At 37.0% G+C, this 20,790-nt stretch overlaps 1 protein-coding gene across 5 annotated transcripts in view; it reads right to left on the reverse strand.

The window, feature by feature from the left end:
* Window positions 1-20,790, reverse strand: part of tns1b (tensin 1b) — a 238,213-nt gene that overhangs the window by 36,654 nt on the left and 180,769 nt on the right. The gene's annotated exons all lie outside the window — the stretch shown is intronic.

The following is a 20,790-nucleotide window of genomic DNA, read 5'->3' on the forward strand; positions in this document are numbered from 1 at the left end:
AAAACGGAATGCTTTAATGAGTTCAGCTATTTCATATATAGATATAAAAGCAATAAGCCACTTCACAATGTGCCTAAGAACACCAAGTTATATCAGGTTAATTTGTACATTTATGTGTCACATTACTTAATTATACTATTAGGTCCAACCAGCTAATGAAGTTAGCAAAAGCATGCATTAAAATGGTAAAAAAAAAAGTAGCATTCAGCCCATTCTTTATGTATTCGGACATCGCAAAAGCTATACTCTTCACTACAATGGTAAAGCAACATGACAGAATGCTTTCTAAATCCCAACATATCTGGACATTAAACACAACTGCAGTTTAAAAAACATTGTTCTTATCTTTCCACAAAATTTCAACATTTACTCACCCCAATCAAGTCCCATGCAAAGCATGCTGGGAACTACTATTCTCTTGGCCAGTTTCAGTTAAAGTTATCCCAAAAAACAAATGTTGTATTGGGCCATATTTACTTTTTTATTTGTATAAATTTTTTTTATGGACAGTAAACATTGAGATATTTTTCTAAATATATGCTTTTGTTTTGCACAGAAGAAATACATGTATACAGGTTTGGAAACACATGAAAGTGAGTAAATGATGACAGAAATTTCATTTTGGGTGAACCATCCCTTAAATGGCACCAAAAGTAGTCTTTATTGGAGAAAAATTATGCCAAACCCTTATTTGTAGTGGACTACTGAGATACTTGATTGTTTTAAACCATGTAAACAGTTAATGAAGTGAGCACTCAGAATATGTCAAAGCAACTTCATATAAAGGATTCTCTCCTAAAACATGCACGTGTATCTACACATGCTCGGAATGGCAGCTCCACCTCGCGCAAGGAGTCAGTTTGTGCCTCTCATGAGAGGAACCACGCTCCCAGTCCAAGCCAGTGACTCACCAGTGGAAAAATCACCACATACAAGATTGGAGCCATTTCCTGTCTCCTTGGAATTGTAGCATCATTTCCTATACTCACACATTTACACACACATGCTCGGACACTTAACACAAACACATAACACACCTATTTTGGGGTGGCTGTGTGTCAATGTATCTTTGGCTCTTAATAATCAGTGTCTTGTTTCCCTGTGGTCATGGATTTTAATAACAGACTGTAACTGTTTTCTGACTTTCCAAAACCACTAAGCCACTGTTTGACAGTTCACTCTGCAATGGACTTTTGATATCATCAATGCATTGCAATCCCAGGAAAAAAAGAAGAAAAAAAAAGAGCTGTGTTCTGTTCAGTGTGCTTGGGAGAATGAGGCAGCCTCAAAACCACAGACTGTGACAAAATGTCATTCATTCAGATAAAACCAGCCTGAAACACTCACGCCGAGTTTCCCATGGTGTCTTAATGCAGGATATGTCGAGCCGCAAATCTGATAATACAGCTGGGAAAAGTGGGCACAATACTCTGGGTTCTACTGTGCAGTTTTTTTGACACTCTAGAGCACTAATAGCTGAAGACGAGAGACTGTGGCTCCCTAGTCATGAACAGTCGGACTTGTGAGTTTTGGCATAAAGTTTGACCCACAAATGCTCAAACGAGATGAGAAGCAAGCAACCGATGTCAAGTGACCAACCGCAGCTTGCCTTATTTGTAAGTGCCATCTAGAGATGTTTTATTTGAAATTATGATATCACAATACATGCAGCAGGGGAAAACTCATATGATGCAGAAGTATTGGTCTATGACCAGCTATATAGAAAACACCAACAACAAAATCAATCTGTAATCTGCAAATCTGCATACATTTTGTAATCAGAATTGCTATCCTCTAAAAGTAGTGCATACACTCTATGAAATACTTTTCCCAATTTGATGTGTTTTTAAAAGTCAAATTTTTGTACATTTGTAAACATTCCACCAAACAAATAATGTGCTTAATTATTAATAAATTGCATTGAATATAGAATGAGATATTGAAAACATCTTCAGAAAGGTAATAGGGTTAACATTTACTTTCACATTACAAACCTTGAACTCAAGATAATTTAATGCTGATATTTCAACAAATAACAAATTTCCACTTGTCCAAATTGACACATTTCCAGTTATTTTCTATTAAAAAAATCCAGATTATTTTCACAGACATAAAACAAAGTTAAATACACAGTGGATATCTAGTTTACTTGCTACTAAGCGCCTCAAAATATTATTCCAAAGAGCTGATGCCACTAACCTGATAAACTATGACTTCCGGTGCTTTAAACCAGGGCTGCAATATGCAGTTTGAGACTAACAGTTCCCTCAAGCTCCTTAAAAATAGACATCCTGGGTTACCTCAAGTGACCTGTTGACCTTTAGGTTGTAGATGTCTTCTTGCAACAAATTCAATGATCACCTTTGGCCCCATGTCACATGCAGCTATGTGACCTACTGGTTTGAGAGGAGGTTAAACACGAGAGTACACAAGCTGATGTCTGTCAAATGCTGCCAACTTTGATGTTTGTTGCGCATCAAATGTAAATTGGTCTATTGACCCGATGAAAAACTATCCATATGCCTCATATCAGCTTAGTATAAATCTGTCACGATAACAGCAGTATTCCATTTTCAAAACCAATTTTCATTTATCAGCAACACCTATTATTCTATTATTAAAAAAAATCAAACAATAAAAATACAATTAATTTAAAATAATGACACATGATCTCTCAATTAATTGAATACTTTTCCAAGTACTTATTCAAGTAAATGGTACGACAGTTAGTGGCAATTCTTGTCAATATTATTTGATTTATATTAACAGCACGATAAACATTACACACTTACACTGCAATACATATGTACCAAAATAATATTAGATTTTTCTTTTTGCTGTATTTTTGATCAAATGCATGCAGCCTTGGTGAGCATTAGAGACATATTTAAATTATTTATGCATATTAACACAAGGATGTTCAAAAGCAGCTACCTATTATTCAGTTTCAATACTGTAGAAAGACTGGTAACATTACAGGTATCAAAAATAAAATATATTTTATTTTTTACTTTGGTACCAAAGTACAACAGTACCAACAGTACATTTTGACATCCTTAAAGCCAAACATTGTAGGAATGAATTTGAAAGTCAAAACTGAGATGTCTATTTTTATTTTTCCTCTGTGTGACCAGGCTTAGCGCCAACATTTTAGTTTAACAGCATTGCATGGAAAAAATGAATTTTCTCCCCAGAGTTTCCCCTAACAATCCCCCAGCTGTTTCAAACATCTCCCAGCGCCCTAGTACTCCAAAATAACCCCCACCCTGAGCCACAGAGTAGCCTTGTATAAACCACTCAGCAGGTTAAAACTTCAGCCGTGTCATCTCAGATGAGCCGAACGGATCTCATGTTTTATTTGCACGTCAAAAACACCTCATGACTTAATACTGACATCAGAGGAGCTGTCGCTGTCGCTGTCATTAGAGTCCTGCATCTCAATGTGGAATCAGACACGCCTCTTTCATGAAAAAGAAATCGCTTTCTATTTCGGCATGCTTTTTATCACCTGTTTGCAGACATGGGTGATATCACATCATCAGCAGCTTGCGTTTATCCCTAATCATCACCCATAAAAATAGCAGGATGTGAACACATGCTTACGCGCTCTAGAAGTTATTCAAAGCTCAAAAATCACAAAAAGAAAAGTAAGGAAATGCCCCTACCTGCCTTAATGCACTCTGTAAGTGTCCAAGAAGAAAGTTTTAAAAAGTGTCTCTGTTTTCTTGCTCTCGAGCCCCAGCAGCTCAACATTAGCGAGCTGTGGGAGTAGTTCTGGATCAGAAAGCTTTCTCCTCTTTCTCCACCTCCCGTTCTACTGAAACTGTTCTGCTAAAGATGACATGAGTCTTTCCTTCTCGTTGGATGTACAACACCCCTAGTAAGGTGGGTGTGAATTTATCCTCGCCCAGCTGTGTGTCTGGTGTCTACTAGAGTGACATCACTGGGGCTTTCTTTGTCGGATAGGCTTGTTATCCTTCACTAACTCCCTGGCTGTGCTCCAAAACCCAGTGAGATGCCTACATAGGCAACATTTAAAGGCATCATTTGAATGACACAAAGATTGTTCCAACAGACACTTCTAAGAACCTTATGCTGGCCAAATTCTACAGCAGCATTCATCTTTTTCAGTGAAGGCAATCTCATAATGAAAAAAACTCGCCAAACAAACAAGCAAGAGATGTAGATTATAATTCAATATTAATAAAAAAAAAAAAATATATATATATATATATATATATAAAATTAAATTAAATGTACTTTAAGAAAATATACTTTTATCCATTCAATTCCAAACAAATAAGAGTTAAAAGTTCATCTTTGCACGATGCTAAATTCTAACAAAATCAACTGTGCAACTGTGTAATGCAGAAAGTTGCTGTCTACGTAGAGCCTTCTGAATCAGTCTCTTATGAGGTTCCTGCAGTTATGAAGGGGTCTAGAAGTACGGTGACCACCTGCCCTACATTTTGGATCACTCAAACCTGGACAAATTGAGCGCCAGTCACAGAGCCGGTCACAAAGCTTACAGCCAATTTTAAAGCATGTTATTATGTGTCATACGGCACAGCAAACAGACTTTCTAACTAATGTAAATCAGTATTTACATAGTCTATAGTAGTCAATTTCAATTTATAGTATTCAAAGAAGTCCGCAATACCCAGGTGGTCACTTCACTAAGACGACAGCTGTCTATGTAGACACTACGCAACAAGGCAGCTTACTAGATGGAACATAACCCTCTCAAACAGACAGTCGAGGGCTCTCACTGTCCAAAATTCAGGCCTTCTAGATATTGCATTACACATTACTCCGGTTAGTCAATGGTTGATGCATTCAAGGTGCTGCAAGTGATTGCTTTAAGGAGAATGCATAAAACAATTTTCTTAACTGGTGGTACTGATAATGGTGGTAGACAAGAAAAAAACAAAAGAAAAACAAAACAATGCATGTTTTTAAAAATCACATATTAACATACACACCCACACACATTTTTCCAGAATGACCTCTTGCCACTTGGAGATGGAAAAGACGCTGTACTGGGAGATGTTTTCGGAAAATTGTCAATGCAGTCTCAGTATGTATATATGTATGTATGTATGTATGTATGTATGTATGTATGTATGTATGTATGTATGTATGTATGTATGTATGTATGTATGTATGTATGTGTGTATGTCAGTCAGTCAGTCAGTCTTAAGTAGCCTATTTCTTTTATAAAAAGTACTAAAAAGTACTAAAAAAATAGACTTATACAAGCATGACATATTGGACAATCAGACAATCTTTTGTGATGGATGATTCAAGTAGCAAAGCATGGACTGTTTACTTGGAGCATTTAAAGAGTAAGGTAGGGTAAAGTTTCAGAAATACCAAGGTCCCTTAATAAATCTGTGTGATAAACATGTTAAATCACCAGAATGGGGAAGGGGTTTAAGATCTTTTCCTTGTTCAAGCTGTTCATTAATCGTCTACATTAATGATTTCATCTAAAATCTATCTAAATCTATTTTATCTAAATGTGCTGAATGTTTTAAAAAAAAAGATCAATAGTTCTGCGACTTCATACATTGCTGCTTTGTGAGTGATAGTCTGAGCTTTCAAGGACATGGAATGAGATAAAACCAAGAGGAAAGAGAAAAAAAAGGTTCACGGAAGGGCTGTACAAACTTCACATGGTGCGTCTGCAGGATATGAATGAATATGTTTGTCTAAGTCGGTCAGAAACAGACTACCAGTCAGCAAACAGAAATCCTGACAATGTGACACGACTGATATCCAGTAATGACAAACACCCACTGCTGTGAATCTAAACACACGATGTGATCATCGCTTTAACACCTGCCGCAAAAACACTCCCACAACTGAATCATACTCTTGTGAACGAATGTGGTTTAGATCACCACAGCTGTCTAATTCATCTGAGCTCATCTGCATTTACATTATTCTGTTTTTTTTTCTAAACAATTGCTATGTTTGGACAATTTAAGTGCTGTAAACCCTTAGAGCTCCTCAATGATTGATTTAGCACATGAACGACATCAAACCCCCCCCCCCAAAAAAAAAACTTTAATACTGAGCAACAGGCCTAAATGACTGGGACCAAATTATTGTCATGATGTTTAGTTCCATTAAATTGAATGCTTAAATGCTTTCTCTAGATTCAAAGATCTAGAGGTGCTTCTTCACTAAAAGAATCCATAAACTTGACTATTTGTTTGTCAAAACAATTCATTGTGTGCATACGTGTTCATAACTATTATAAAAAAAATTCTAATGCATTACTAAAAATAAATAAGAAAAATATAATGAAATAAATACATAATATAAAGTTATACACATGTATATACACTTAAGTGTTTTAAAAAAAAATTAAAAAAAATAATACTTTTTATTCAGGAAGGATGCATTACAGTGGCAGTAAAGAAATGTATAATGTTACACAAGATTTGTGTTTCAATTAAATGCTATTCTTTTGAACTTTTTATTCATCAAAAAATCCTTTAAAAAAGTACAGTTTCCACACACACAAAAAATGAAGCAGCACAACTGTTTTTAGCATTGATGATAATAATAATAAATGTTTCTTGAGCATCAAATCAGCATATTATAATGATTTGTACTATGATTATATCATGTGACACTGAGGACTGGAGTAATGATGCCGAAAAATCAGCTTCGTCATCACAGGAATAAATTGTATTTTAAAATATATTCAAATAAAATTGTAATATTATTTAAAAAATATTACTGTTTTTATAATAATAAAATAAAATACATTTATTTTAATAATACCGATATGTTTGTACCATGCCAATAAAGCTGCATGAATGCGATTCAGGTTTTGATGAATTGTGCGGTCACTGTAACTTTGGTCAAGGGTTACTCAGAAAACACTGTGTAAGCACTTGAGAAGAAGACAAAGTGCTGTGTTTGACTTCACAGGCGCTCATCACAAGAGCTCTCTGCTAATGGAGCCTGTGTAAGGTAAGTGCAGGACATTAAATATGCATTAAAATGGTTTTGATGGTCCTCTTATATAAAGGCAGAGATGAGAAAGCCTTGTGTGATTAAAGAACAGTGAAAAGAAAGAAAGAAACCTCATCACATCTACTCCAACTAAATTCTCATAAGCAGCTACCACTCTTTGTTCAGACAGTCAGCAAAAAAAGAATCAAAATAATAATCAGATTTTTGGACTACCTGTTTCAAATCATTTGAGTTGTTTGCAATATGAGAAGCAAAAAGCTGCATTTTTACAATCCTGTTCCAAACCACATCCCACTGTGGTTTGAAAGGTGAAAACAGATTCAGTTTCAATTATGCATTTACATTTATGAATATATCAGACGCTTTTATCCCAAGCAATGTACAAATAGAAAAGCATAAGCAATTTGTACCGTCATTTTGAGAGTAATTTCATTACTGACTCACAAAGAGAATCAGTCTTAAAACTGGATTTTAAAACCAAATAAAAATTTAATGGAAGCTTGTTTCTGCCACAAAAAATAATAATAATAACTTTTATCTCAGATGTCTGACTTTTTTCCTCGCAATTTCAAGTTTACATCTCACAATTCTGAGTCTAATGCAAAAAAAAAAGTATTTAAACGAAATATAAACTCGCAATTCTGACTTCTTCTCTAAGAATTGCAGGATCTAAATTCACAATTGCGAGTTATAAAGTCTGAATTGCGAGATAAAAAGTCGCAATCCTTCCATAGAATCGAATGTAGTCTGAACAAAACCTTAAAAGCACTGTTTGGAGAATACTTAACCTTAAGTTTCAGGTAGTCATGTCAAAGCAATAACTAAATCAGCATACTATCATCTGAAAAATATTGCAAGAATTAGATGCTTTGTTTCCAGACAAGACTTAGAGAAACTTGTGCATGCTTTCATCACCAGCAGGGTGGATTATTGTAATGGACTCCTCACTGGCCTTCCCAAAAACACCATTAGACAGTTGCAGCTCATACAGAACGCTGCCGCCAGGATTCTGAGCAGAACCAGAAAATATGAACATATCACACCAGTCCTCAGGTCTTTACACTGGCTCCCAGTTAGATTTAGGATTGATTTTTAAGTATTACTACTGGTATATAAATCACTCAATGGCCTAGGACCTCAATACATTGCAGATATGCTCACTGAATATAAACCCAACAGATCACTCAGATCATTAGGATCATATCAGCTAGAAATACCAAGGGTTCACTCTAAGCATGGCGAGTCGGCTTTTAGCTATTATGCAGCCACAGCTGGAACCAGCTTCCAGAAGAGATCAGATGTGCTCCTACAGTGGTCACATTCAAATCCAGACTCAAAACACTTCTGTTTAGCTGTTTTCCTGTTAAAACTGTTAACAGTTTTCCCTGTTTTGAATGTGTGCACCTGCTCGATCCCAGTCTGAGAAAGACATGCTGTGTGCACGCAGCTCTCCACGTGACTCTAGCATGAGGCCATTGATGGGTAACATTTTGTTACCGCTTACGTTGCCTTTAAGGAAAAGCAATCAAGCCCTGCTCAAAGCGCTGGGAACAGACTGGGCGAAACGAGGGCGGCTCTTTGATAGGCATGTAGCGGCTGACTGCGGTTGGGAATTGGCCCGGGCTATCCGCTCCACACACTTACGCACACAGACCGCACACACCAGCTCCTCATCACACACTTCATCATTAGTCCTCAGAGAGCTCTGGAGAACCAAAACAATGAATTACTGAATCAAAACTAAATGAGGCGCTTTGAAAATCAGAAGGATTCTGCATGTTGTGGTTCCGCTCACATGTAGTCCTGTTTCTATGAGAATATCTCATGTATCATTGGCTATATCTTTAGTTAACTCATAAAGCATGTGAATAGAGTACAGATCCTTTACAGCAATTGATGACACAATTCATTAAGTTTAGGGGATAATTTGTAAAGCTCCCACAGAAAACAAAAAATACATTGAGAAACATTCAACTCAAACAGCAGCCGTTATTAGCAGTCATAACATTTGCAATCAGATTCCAGATAATTTCAAGGGGACCTCTTATACGCTTTAATACTTATTTTCACATTGTTCCAGCACCTTTCATCCCAGTCTGTCAGTAACACTATGTTTAGTTTTCTGTTTCTATTGACCTTACTCAGAGCAGTGCCATCTTTGGTTTTTAATGGGAATGAAAGCGAGGCTGTGAGGGACAGAAATGCATCTCTTCAATGTGCTGTACTGTTATTTAAAGGGATAGTTCACTTTGAAATTAATTTTTGGTATGTTTTAGCTTACCTCAAGGGCATCCAAGATGTAGGTGTCTTTTTTCCGCAGTAGTTTCAATTTTGATATTTTTAGGTCAAACCGTTCTTGTCTGTCAGTCATATAATGCAGGTCTATGGTCATTATCTCAAAACACATGCACAGAGTCCAAATTAAAACAATTCCCCGTCGTCCAAATTAAACAATTCCCCATCGTAAGTACACATTGATGGCCTAAGACACGAAACGAGCGGTTTGTGTGAGAAAACGAACAGTATTTATATCGTTTTTACCTCTTATACGCAGCCATGTCCGAGTGATCTGATCTGACGTGTACGCAGACTGGTGCATAGATATATACACACTAGATGTCGCCTTGTCTACGGAAGTTCATTGGAACGAATGTCTTTAAGGCGACATCTAGTGTATATATCTATGCACCAGTCTGCGTACACGTCAGATCAGATCACTCGGACATGTCTGCGTATAAGAGGTAAAAACGATATAAATACTGTTCGTTTTCTCACACAAACCGCTCGTTTCGTGTCTTAGGCCATCAATGTGTACTTACGATGGGGAATTGTTTAATTTGGACGACGGGGAATTGTTTTAATTTGGACTCTGTGCTTGTGTTTTGAGACCGTGACCATAGACCTGCATTATTTGACTGACAGACAAGAACGGTTTGACCTAAAAATATCAAAATTGAAACTACTGCGGAAAAAAAGACACCTACATCTTGGATGCCCTTGAGGTAAGCTAAAACATACCAAAAATTAATTTCAAAGTGAACTATCCCTTTAATATGTTTTTTGGATTGTTCTGCTCGAAAAACACTGGAAAAATAACTTTCCAAGAAATTTCAGTTGACAAAAAACTCCCGACAATAAAAGCTGTGGAAAATTGTAAGAAATCTAGGAGCTTTATACAGCTTTTTACAGCGGATGCCATTGGAAACACGGCAAGTCTATCTAGAGTTCTCAACGGGTCGGGTCAGCCCGACAAACTTCGGGTCGAAAATATAAGCAAATGACTCAGGTCGGGTCGGACCTCGGGCTTAATCTTTTCCACTCAGTAAAAAAAAAAAAACATTTATTAATCATCGCTGCTGTTCACCGTAAAGAAAGTCTGGCTGCTGCGTGCAACGTGCATCATGGAGAGGGGCGGGGGCAGACGCCGCTGCGTGCACGCCTTTAGCCTGGAGAAGAAGATGGAGTTGGTGAAAAGTAAACTTGCCGCAGGTGAATTCACCGTCGCTACTACAGCCTATTTATATATTTAAAGTTTATTGTTTCAGTTGTTTGTATTGTTAAAAGGCGTGAACATTAAAGGTTGATTTGAATTCGCCTCTGCTGGTCATGATAATACGTGTATGAGAAAAAAAAATCCCGACGCGCCGTCGGGCCGCGGGCCAGGTTCGGGCAGATAATTCATGTTGATGTGTCGGGTTACATCGAGTCCGGGCTTTAAAAGCCACGGGCCGGGTCGGATCGGGTTGTAATTTTCAGGCCCGTTGAGAACTCTACAGCCTCACTTTCATTCCTGTCATGGCGCTGCTCTGAATAAGGTCTATGAAGTCCCTCCTTCTGAAAAGCACAGTGTGCTCTGATTGGTCGGCTGGACCAATGTGTTGTGATTGGCCAACCGCTTCGAGCGTGTTTGGGAAATGTCACACCCCTTACTGTAACTACGAGTTTCAACACACTACTAATGCAACTCAACCAGGTGTTGCCCTTTTCTTGCGTATGCTTCGGACGGTAATTATTTAAATGAGGGATTATGTTCCCAGAAGAAAACTCAAGGCTACAATCAAGAAGTTTCGGGGAGTTCAGAAACAGTGACACTGATATAGAGAATAACTCCCTTTTGAGTGGACTTTGTAACTTTGCAGAGCTTTTTTCATGCTCAAACAGCAACATTACACACTAAAGAAAGTTGAAAATGTAAAAAAGCACAATAGGACCACTTTAAAATGATCTGAATACATTCAGCAGGACCAACTCTTCAAGATTAACCGATTCAAGGCAAATGGAGCAGCATATCTGCCATTTTACCCTGTTCATAAGAACTTGTATATGCAGGTTATGCTGTAATGTCATCAGTTATGTCCTTGTGGAAACATGGCTCTATTAAAAGTTTACATATGGATCCCTGACCAGGTATCCATCAAACCAGTAACTATGTGAGGAAATCCCAAAAGGTTTCTCAATCAGCGTTAATAGAAGACGGGTGCACATAACTGGACTCTCAGTCTCGTAAATATCAACACCACCGCCATCTGTCACAGGTCACTGAGAGCTATTTAGGGGGGAATATCTAACCCGTGCTGAGCTATGCACGTAGGCCTCAAGAATGCAGGAGAAACGGGACAATCTTGTCTTGTAAAGTGTAGGGGAGAGGAGGAGGAGGACTGTTGATCGGCCGCTAAACGAGTCCTCGTGCTCCTCTCCACGGTAGTTAAATCTAAAGACAAACACAGACGACGAGAGGGATCTGGACAGCAGCTGCAGGCATGTCGTGGGTGTGAAGGCAAAGGTCGAAGGTGAGATGTTATGATTGGCTATATGTGAATCCTCCTGAAGGCCCTGAACACAGCCTGACAAAACAGCCTACAGAAGACACGCTGTACAACTGAGTCTCTGTGTAAAACTGGACGAACAATTCAGGAACATTCTGGGCATGATGTGCACACAGGCCTTTCATAAGATCTGACATTTGCTATTGTGCAATGAGTTTGGAGTCAAAGCAGTTTAATTCCAGGGATCTGAAGGGACAAATCTAAAGTCTGTTTACATAATATGGACACATTCTGTATGCATACAGGAGACTGATCTGCCCCTGTGATCTGGGATGAAACATGCACACATCTCATGACAGCAGATCTAAGGTATCAGATGTTTGTATACAGGAGCACTGTAATGTGCGATTAGGACAATGCTAAAGGCCCTGGTCAGTCAGGGTCCACTTTAGATATTCTACTAACTATAAGTAACTTTGCAACTACATATCAACTAACTCTCAGAGTATTAGTAGACTGTTAGGGTTAGGGTTAGTAGAATAAGTTTACATTTACTTGCAAAGTTACTTACAGTTAGTAGAATGTCTAAAGTGGGCCATTGAAATAAAGTGCTGCCAAATTCGGCGCTCCGAACCCATCCCCAACCCCCTGCACCCTGTGTGTGTGTAAACTAGCTGTAGCAGAGAATGTTTCCTTTGTTTCTGGGTAAATCTCACAAACCTTGTCAAGAACATTTTCAGAGTTAATCGTTCACTATTAGGCTATATTTAGCCTAAAGAATATAAAATCTAATTTTGCTGTATTGTGATGTTATTATCATGACAACCAAACAGCAATTTTGATAACTGTAATGCAGCGGTCAGGAAACTAAAGCATTTAGGGGATTTATGTTCCTCAGTTGGTAACTCAACCTCACAGTGAAAGCCCTGCACAAATAATTCCATATTGCAACTTATTTATTGTTTGTTGCATATTTGTTTGCTTTTAGTTGCCTATGGATCTAATAAATGTACTATCATTGAAATGTTATTAAAAAGAAAATTGTTATACAATTTATATACATTTTTATTTATTTACTTATTTATTGCTGTGGCTCTTATGGTAAAATGCATTAACCAAAAATAAAAAACTGGATCTTTGTTTAAAAGGTTCCTGACCCTGACTGAGTAAAAAATCATCGTATTACTGTACGGTGAAAAAAATTATGATATATTATTTAAAGTATAATATACTGCTTAATGTATGCTTTACAGATCACAATAATAATATTATAAAAAAATAAAAAAAATAAAAAAAAAATTTTGAAGAAAAAAAAATTATGAGAAGGAAAGCTTAATAATCATGAAAATAATGGCAGTTTAATTGTAAAATACCAGTACTTGTAACAAACCTTTATAGTATGCTTTTATTTTGTTAATGCAAAATATACTTTTAAATTAGATATAATATTATTATTAATAACACAATTATATTGTAAAGCGTTAGTACATCATGTTTGTAATTTATTCTGATTCAAAATCATTTTACAGTAATACATTTTACAGTAAATCGCTACTGAGAATTTTAAAGTATTTTTTTACTCCAGACCTGCAGGAGACAGGAGTTCAGGTTTGGCATTTCCTGATCCCAATCCCTCTTTTCTCAGCATCATTTCCTGTCCTCAATCTACTAACCCCATCAATATGAGAATAAAAGGCCAGGAAAAAAGCATTATTCCACAGCAGAATCCTGTCAGTGTGTGATGATCAGGAATCATCTTCAACCGACATTTCCATATCATTTTCAATTCCAACTTATCTGTGAGTGAGCCGTGGCTTTTGCCACTGTATCAAAACAACACGACAAAAACATCCGGATGACCACACACGTGAGCAAACAGTCCTCAGGTAGTTAAATCCTTCAGAGGGGAAACACGAAAAGTGCACCTCTGGTGTCATGTGTTAACAGATGGTGACAGTAAAAGCCTAGCATTGTGATGACAGTGCAGTGTCTCTGTGAACGCACTGATGAGAACTAAACTACAGCGTGCTGAAAGGGTTAACCGTCTCATTTTGTTGGCAAAGCTACTGGTTTCTAGCCACATAATATAGAGAGGCCCAGCCATCCATCGCAAGAAGGTTTTTAATTGAAGCCAGCTTGATGTGTAGACACGTTTATTACGTAACAGTTAGACTGCCAGCCACACAAACAGACCATAATAAAGCTCAGCTTTGCACAGCTGAACTCCAAAACACAATTCAAACACCAATCCTGCAACAACTGTGATGAAACCGTAGCAGACGCTCTGTTTAAGAGCTTAGCTTAAATATGTACTAACCGCACTTAGTCTCATAATAAGGAAATCAGCTGTGCCGGCAAAACTTTGGGAAAAGAAAAAATACAGTCTGAGTTGGTGAAATTAAACACAGCCAGTGAGATTCATTTAAAACTGCTTTTTTTTTTCTAAATGCATGCTCAAAACCTGTTGGGTTCCTATTCATTCAAACTAAGTATATTAGCACTCTCAGCCTTGAAAACACATTTAAATTGTTGGAAGTTCTGCAGCCTAGGAAAACTTCATATCATGCTTCAACAAAAATAATGAGAGAGTGATCATACTTTTGGCATATAAATATACTCTTTATTTATTGGCAGATCTTAAAAAAATAAAACTTCTTCAAACTATACTTCATCTATATTAAAACATGTATCACATTTACTAAAATATAGATCTGACCAAAGACTTGATCAACCGTAAAGTGAGTTTTAGTGTGAAGCGGATATGTGTGTGTGTGTGTGTGTGCGTTCCTGTGTCAAGCTAGCAGTCAATTAACTCAATTTAAAATAAAATAAAATAATAAAATAAAATAAAAATATCACCATAAAATTTAAATATGTTATTATTTATTTTTTGTCATTTTTAGTTATGAAAACAATAAAAAAGGAAAAATATTAAAAATAAAAATAAAGAAATCATGTAAAAAAGTTAAAGATATCTCAGATTTTCAAACAGTCCCACTGGTTGGGGGACAAAATCATTGTATCTGACAAATATTTGATAAATTTCACCTAAACACAACAAAACCAGATTACAGTTTAAAAAAAAGTTTAAAAAATAAAAAAAAATAAAAAAAAATAATAATCACAGAGTTGTTCCCCAATTCAAAGATTAACCCATAAACATCTAGCAAACCAAAGTGTAATGCCATTTGTGGTTGACAAGTCAGAAAATAAGTTGTGAGAGGACAAATCATTCACACAACTTTACCTCAGAGCAGATCAGATCTACTGTCAAGCTTCAACATTCCTCTCCAAACACTTCTGCTACCTCTTCTGGGCTTTAATGGTCCAAAAAAGACTGACAGTCCAGTCTGATGTGTGTGCAGTGAACAGAGACTCTTCGCTCTGTCACTCTCCCTCCAGTGACTGATAACAAAAAGGCTTTTTGGTATCCAAGCTGGAGGAGTTGGCTCTTTTTCACACACCATTTCTGTCAACGCCTCTCCAATCCCATCTCCCCGTCGTCACACTTTTCTTACTCAACCATCCCAAAAATGCTGTGGGCAGGGCCTTAGCCAAATACGGGAAGGCCACGGTAAACAAGAGCACAGCGCTGCCTCCTGACTCCCGAACCCCAAGAGTCAGAGACACCCTCAACGACACTGATGGACACAGCGATTGTTTTTACAGTCACAAGACCACAGACAGTTACAGTACATGCCAATTCTAATGTCTTTATGGACTTAATGGGCTTTTTTAAACAACATTAAGATGTTGGGTTAAAACGTACATGTACATTCTATATACACATTATAATATACACTATCATTCAAAAGTTTGGGGTCAGTAAGTTTTATATATAATATAAAAATTAACACTTTTATTCAGTAAGGATGCATTCAATTGATCAAAAGTGACAGTAAACAAAATATTTCAATTTCAAATAAATTCTGTTCTTTTGAACTGTCTATTGATAAAACCGAATCCCGGTTTCCAAAAACATAAGCAGCAGCACAACAGGTTTCAATATTGATAATAAGAAGAACTTTTTTTCTTTTTTTTTTTTTTTTTTTTAGAGCAGTAAATCAGCATATTACAATGATTTCTGAAGGATCATGTGACACTGAAGACTGGAGTAATGATGCTGAAAATTCAGCTTTGCATCAGGAATAAATTGGGGTTTAACATATTTAAATAGTAAATGGTTATTTTAAATTGCAATAATATTTCACAATAATACTGTTTTTACTGTATTATTTGAGTAAATAAACGCAGCCTTGGTGAACTTCTTTCAAACTTCTTCCAAAATCTTACCGACCCCAAACTCTTGAATGGCAGTGTATATATTATAATCTGTATATTAAATTCATATACATTTTAAACTAAAAATCTTGAGATTTTCGGTTAAAATAATTGTTTGCATAATAATTTAATATTATACAAGACTAATAAGTTTTAACCATTTCAATCACCGTTTGCATTCAGCAGTTGGCATGACAAATTCAAATTTTATTATCAAAATCTCAATAATAATTACATGTGAGCAAGGGGGAATGTTTTATTTATATTTTTAAATATCATTGCTCACTTTTCAAAATCCCATTAATTACAGATGGGGGGAAAAAATAAATCACAACTTTCCATTTCATTCAAAAATACATCACATTATCAAAATCAGATATAATTTTTATGGACAGAACATATTTAATCAATGAATGCAAATTATTCTAATTGTTATGACAGCCTGATTTGTAAACCTGGCTTTGAAAGTAAGACACAGAAAACTATTCTGATGGATCCCAGCCCAGCATTGCGGCCAGCTAGTGTGTGGTTTCTGATGTGTACAAATATCAGTGGACCAACAAAGATTGGCCTTGTTTTGCTCTAAGCTTGCCAGCAGCTCCTGTTAAACAGAGAAGTGCTATCTGTGGTCAAGGCATGAAGCCGATAAGACATCAATTACTGAGCCATTAACATCCAAGAAGAGATAAAGCATTATTATCTTAAAATGCTGCCCTCTCATTTGTGGGCTGGTCTACTCTAATTATGGCGCTCGGTCCAATAGATAGCGACTTACTTAGTACTGGAGGGAACAAACACTGTATGGCTGTGATTATTAGTAGCCTATATAAGATGCATTAATGTTGTTCACCAAAAAAACAATAGTCTGAAACCATTACTTGTGTCGTTTTCCAATGGAAAACACAAAAGTACATTAATATCCACCTCCAAAAAGCACTATAAAAGGATCATAAAAGTAATCCACACAAAACATTACAAATCTTCTGAAGTCAAGTAATAGCTTTGTGTGAGAAACAGGGTGAAATGTCTCATTTGCACTTGTGTGCATTGATGCAGGACGACTCAAGACATGGCACGCAGGGTTTGACTTCAGCAATCCCATAAATCATTTGTGCGAATAACAACTTCTTTTTTGGTCTGTCCCACACAAATGATGTTGTATGACTTCAGAAGACTTGGAATATAGTGCAAAAGTCACACAAGTGTAACTTTGAAGCTTAAAGGGGTTAGTTCACCCAAAAATGAAAATTCTGTCAGTAATTACTCACCCTCATGTTGTTCCAACCCCATAAGACTTTCGTTCATCTTCGGAAACACAAATTAAGATATTTTTGATGAAATCTGAGAGCTGGCTCACTCCTTTTGCTAGGTAATTGATATCTGCCAGCCCAGAAAAGTTAGTAAAGACATTGTTCAAATAGTCCAAGTGACTACAGTGGCTCAAACTTAAGTTTATCAAGTGACAAGAATACTTTTTGTGCGCAAACCCCCCCCAAAAATAACTACTTTATTCAACCATCTCTTCTCTTCCATGTCATTATCCTAAGCTGTTGATGAAGTGTAACAGTGCAGCGCTTCTGGGTCGTACGTCAGAACGTAGGCTCACTATTTGCCGACGCTGGTCATATGTGCGATGAGTGTGATGCTGGCCAATAGTGAGCCTACATTCTGACATACAACCCAGAAGCACTGCGCCATTAAAAAATGGTACTATAGTAAAAAAAAAAAAAATTTTTTTTTAGGTCAAATATTTTGACATTTCAGGACATTTTTGGGAAATACTGGAATGCACATCCAAACTGTATTCATCTTCTTCAATATCTAGTTTTTAAAAAAATACTTTAGAATTTAGCGTTAGAAACATTAATAGCTGCATAATCCAGCAAAAAGTCAGCAAAGGAATGACACTGTTAAACATGACGCAAGTTCTCTGTTCTTGGTCTATTAGTACCAGTCATTCTCTCCTCTGACAATGTCAGCCAGTCCTTCAGTGTTGGCATGAGCTCCAGCACAAAGGCATAATGTCTGGCTGCTTATCATGTCTCTAGAGTCGGTCCTCTGGTCGCAATCGCTCCATGGAGATGTTTGACTGTGTGATAGGCATCTAAATTCATTTGCAAATGTGCCCTTTCCATTCAGCAGTCCTACTGACTGAAGACAGTCTCTGTCAAGCATGCAGAAGTGGGCGGTATGATCAAAACTTCATATCAGGATATTATAACTTTCTTGGGTTTTTTTCTCAAGGAAGCTTCCAAAAAATGTATCACAGTTTTAAAAAAATAAAATAAATATGAAGCAGCACAACTGTTTTCAACATTGATAATAATAAGAAATGTTTCTTGAGCAGCAACTCAGCATATTAGAGTGATTTCTGAATGATCAGAAGACTGAAGACTGGAGGAATGATGCTGAAAATTTTGCTTTGCCACAAAGGAATACATTACATTTTAAAATATATTCAAATAGAAAACAGTTATTCTGAATTGTGAGAACATTTTCAAAATATTACTGTTTTAGGGTATTTTGGAGGGAATAAATGCAGCCTTCTTCCAATAGTCTTCTTTTAAAAACATTAAAAAATCTAACCAACCCCAAACTTATGAATGGTATTTATAGTATATGTAGCATGTGGCATCTCATAAAGGGGAATGCACCACTGCCAGGTGATGCCAGGGGGCAGTTAGAGGGGCTTTGGGGTCTTGCCTCCTGACCAGAGATTTGGATTAGTTTACACCCCTCTTAAAGGTGGCAACCTATTTCTGCCTCCCCTATTTAAAGAAAGGACTGGTCAAGAGGCTGGCAGACTTTATAGCCTTTATAGCCTGTCATCTCAAATGGCTTCAGCGTAGAACAGAGTAGAATTTAAATGTGTGCTAAACTGACTGGAGCTCCTAAAATATGACCCTAGGGATATTAAAAATAACACAACGATACAGTCTCGACAGTTTTAAAAGTATTTTTTGGATTGCAATAATCTAAACACACTCTTGTTTTCGAAGATAAAATAATTTATAGTCGTAGCTGTTTTGGACATTGTGATCGGACAGGAATGGTCTAACTGTCTCCTCGCTGCATGAATTGCACAATTCTCAGCCAACGCCTGGAATATTTCACAAAAGGCCACTGGAAGTCGATGAGGGAAATGGAGGCTTGGGACGCAGGGTAGTGCGGTGTGACTGTGGTCAAATTCCCACAGGCAAACTGGGCTCTGTGTGTTCTCTATTCAATACTGGGATTGTACCAGCCTCCAGACCACCCTCAGTACTTTGATGAATAACACGCACACACGCACACACACGCACACACACACGCACACACACACATACACGGCAAGATCTAGTTGAAAAATCACCATTTTTAGTCTGAGTAACTGGTGCTGATGAACTTATTCTCCTACTTTCTAACCACTCACGCAATCATTGCAATGCAGTGTTATCTATGGCAAAATAAATAAATATGTAAATAAATATATAAATAGCTCAAAGCATTACATTTTTGAACCACCATTACAGTTCCAGGTTCAACAACGGTATATTGACAGCATTAGGGGATCCAACATTTTCTGAAGAGACTCGATCGCTTTATGTGATTTATAGTAACCACTGTTGGTTACTATAAACCATATAAAGTGATCAAGTCTTTTCAGAATATTTTGGACTAAACCACTAAATATGGATTAGTTTTATGATCTCTTTATGAACTTTTTGAAGTGTCAAAGTGGTAGTTGCATAGCTGTCAATGGAGGGTCAGAAAGCTCTCAGATTTTATAAAAAAAGATCTTCATTTGTGTTCTGAAGATGAACGGAAGTCTTACAGGTTTGGAACGACACAAGGGTAATTCATTAATTAATTAAGTAATTAATGACAGAATGTTAATTTTTAGGGTGAACTAACACTTTAAGTCTAGCTATGTGTGACTAGTTGCCATTTCACCCAAGCATGGTTGGAGAAGACTTTATTATTTGTCACTACAACATTTTATAACGAATAGTAAGTAAAAAATAAAGCAGAGAAAAAAAGCGTAACAGGATGTTAAACTAAAACATATACTTCCAAACCTCGACAGAATTCCATACATATCCTCCTTGAATTCCTCGATTTGACTTTCCCTCTCCAGAGAGCTGACCCACCAAATGAGGATGCCTCAAAATCGGACAACAAATCACATGTTTGAGGAGCATAAGCACACCACAAGTCAAAATAAGGAGGCTCGTATCTTAGGCCACAAGGGTGTGAGGACAATTCCAGTGACACTGCGGTGTGTGTGTGTGAACTCTACTCGACCTTGTGATTTGTTAAAAAGCAGCACTACAAACTCATCTGATTAAATCAGTCCCTGTCGCACGCACGGATTATCATAGTCGTGTACACAAACAGCTCTGTCACAAAACTTTAATACAGCCAGAATGCTGATGAACTGATGGACTGACAGATGACCCGGACACAGACTCTCTGTGAACTCTGAGTGACCAGACTAAGGAAGCATCTTAAATGTCATGAAACCTTGTACTCTGATCTTGCAACATCTGTGCACAGCGCACAGGAGACTCGACTCACAACTAATTTCAACAGAGTTTGGTTTAAGAATATTGCTAAGCTAGCAATACTATAGAGTGCAACAATCAGGTTCCGGAAGTAAAAAACGCCATTCACTTTCTCCATAGGGAAATAGATTTTTAACGATAACCTGCAAACCTTTAAAAACAGACCTACTATGAGCTACCATCGTTAATCGATGGTATTTGCTTCATGT

This window comes from Leuciscus leuciscus (genome assembly GCF_965113295.1).
Source record: "Leuciscus leuciscus genome assembly, chromosome: 7".
Lineage (NCBI taxonomy): Eukaryota > Metazoa > Chordata > Actinopteri > Cypriniformes > Leuciscidae > Leuciscus > Leuciscus leuciscus.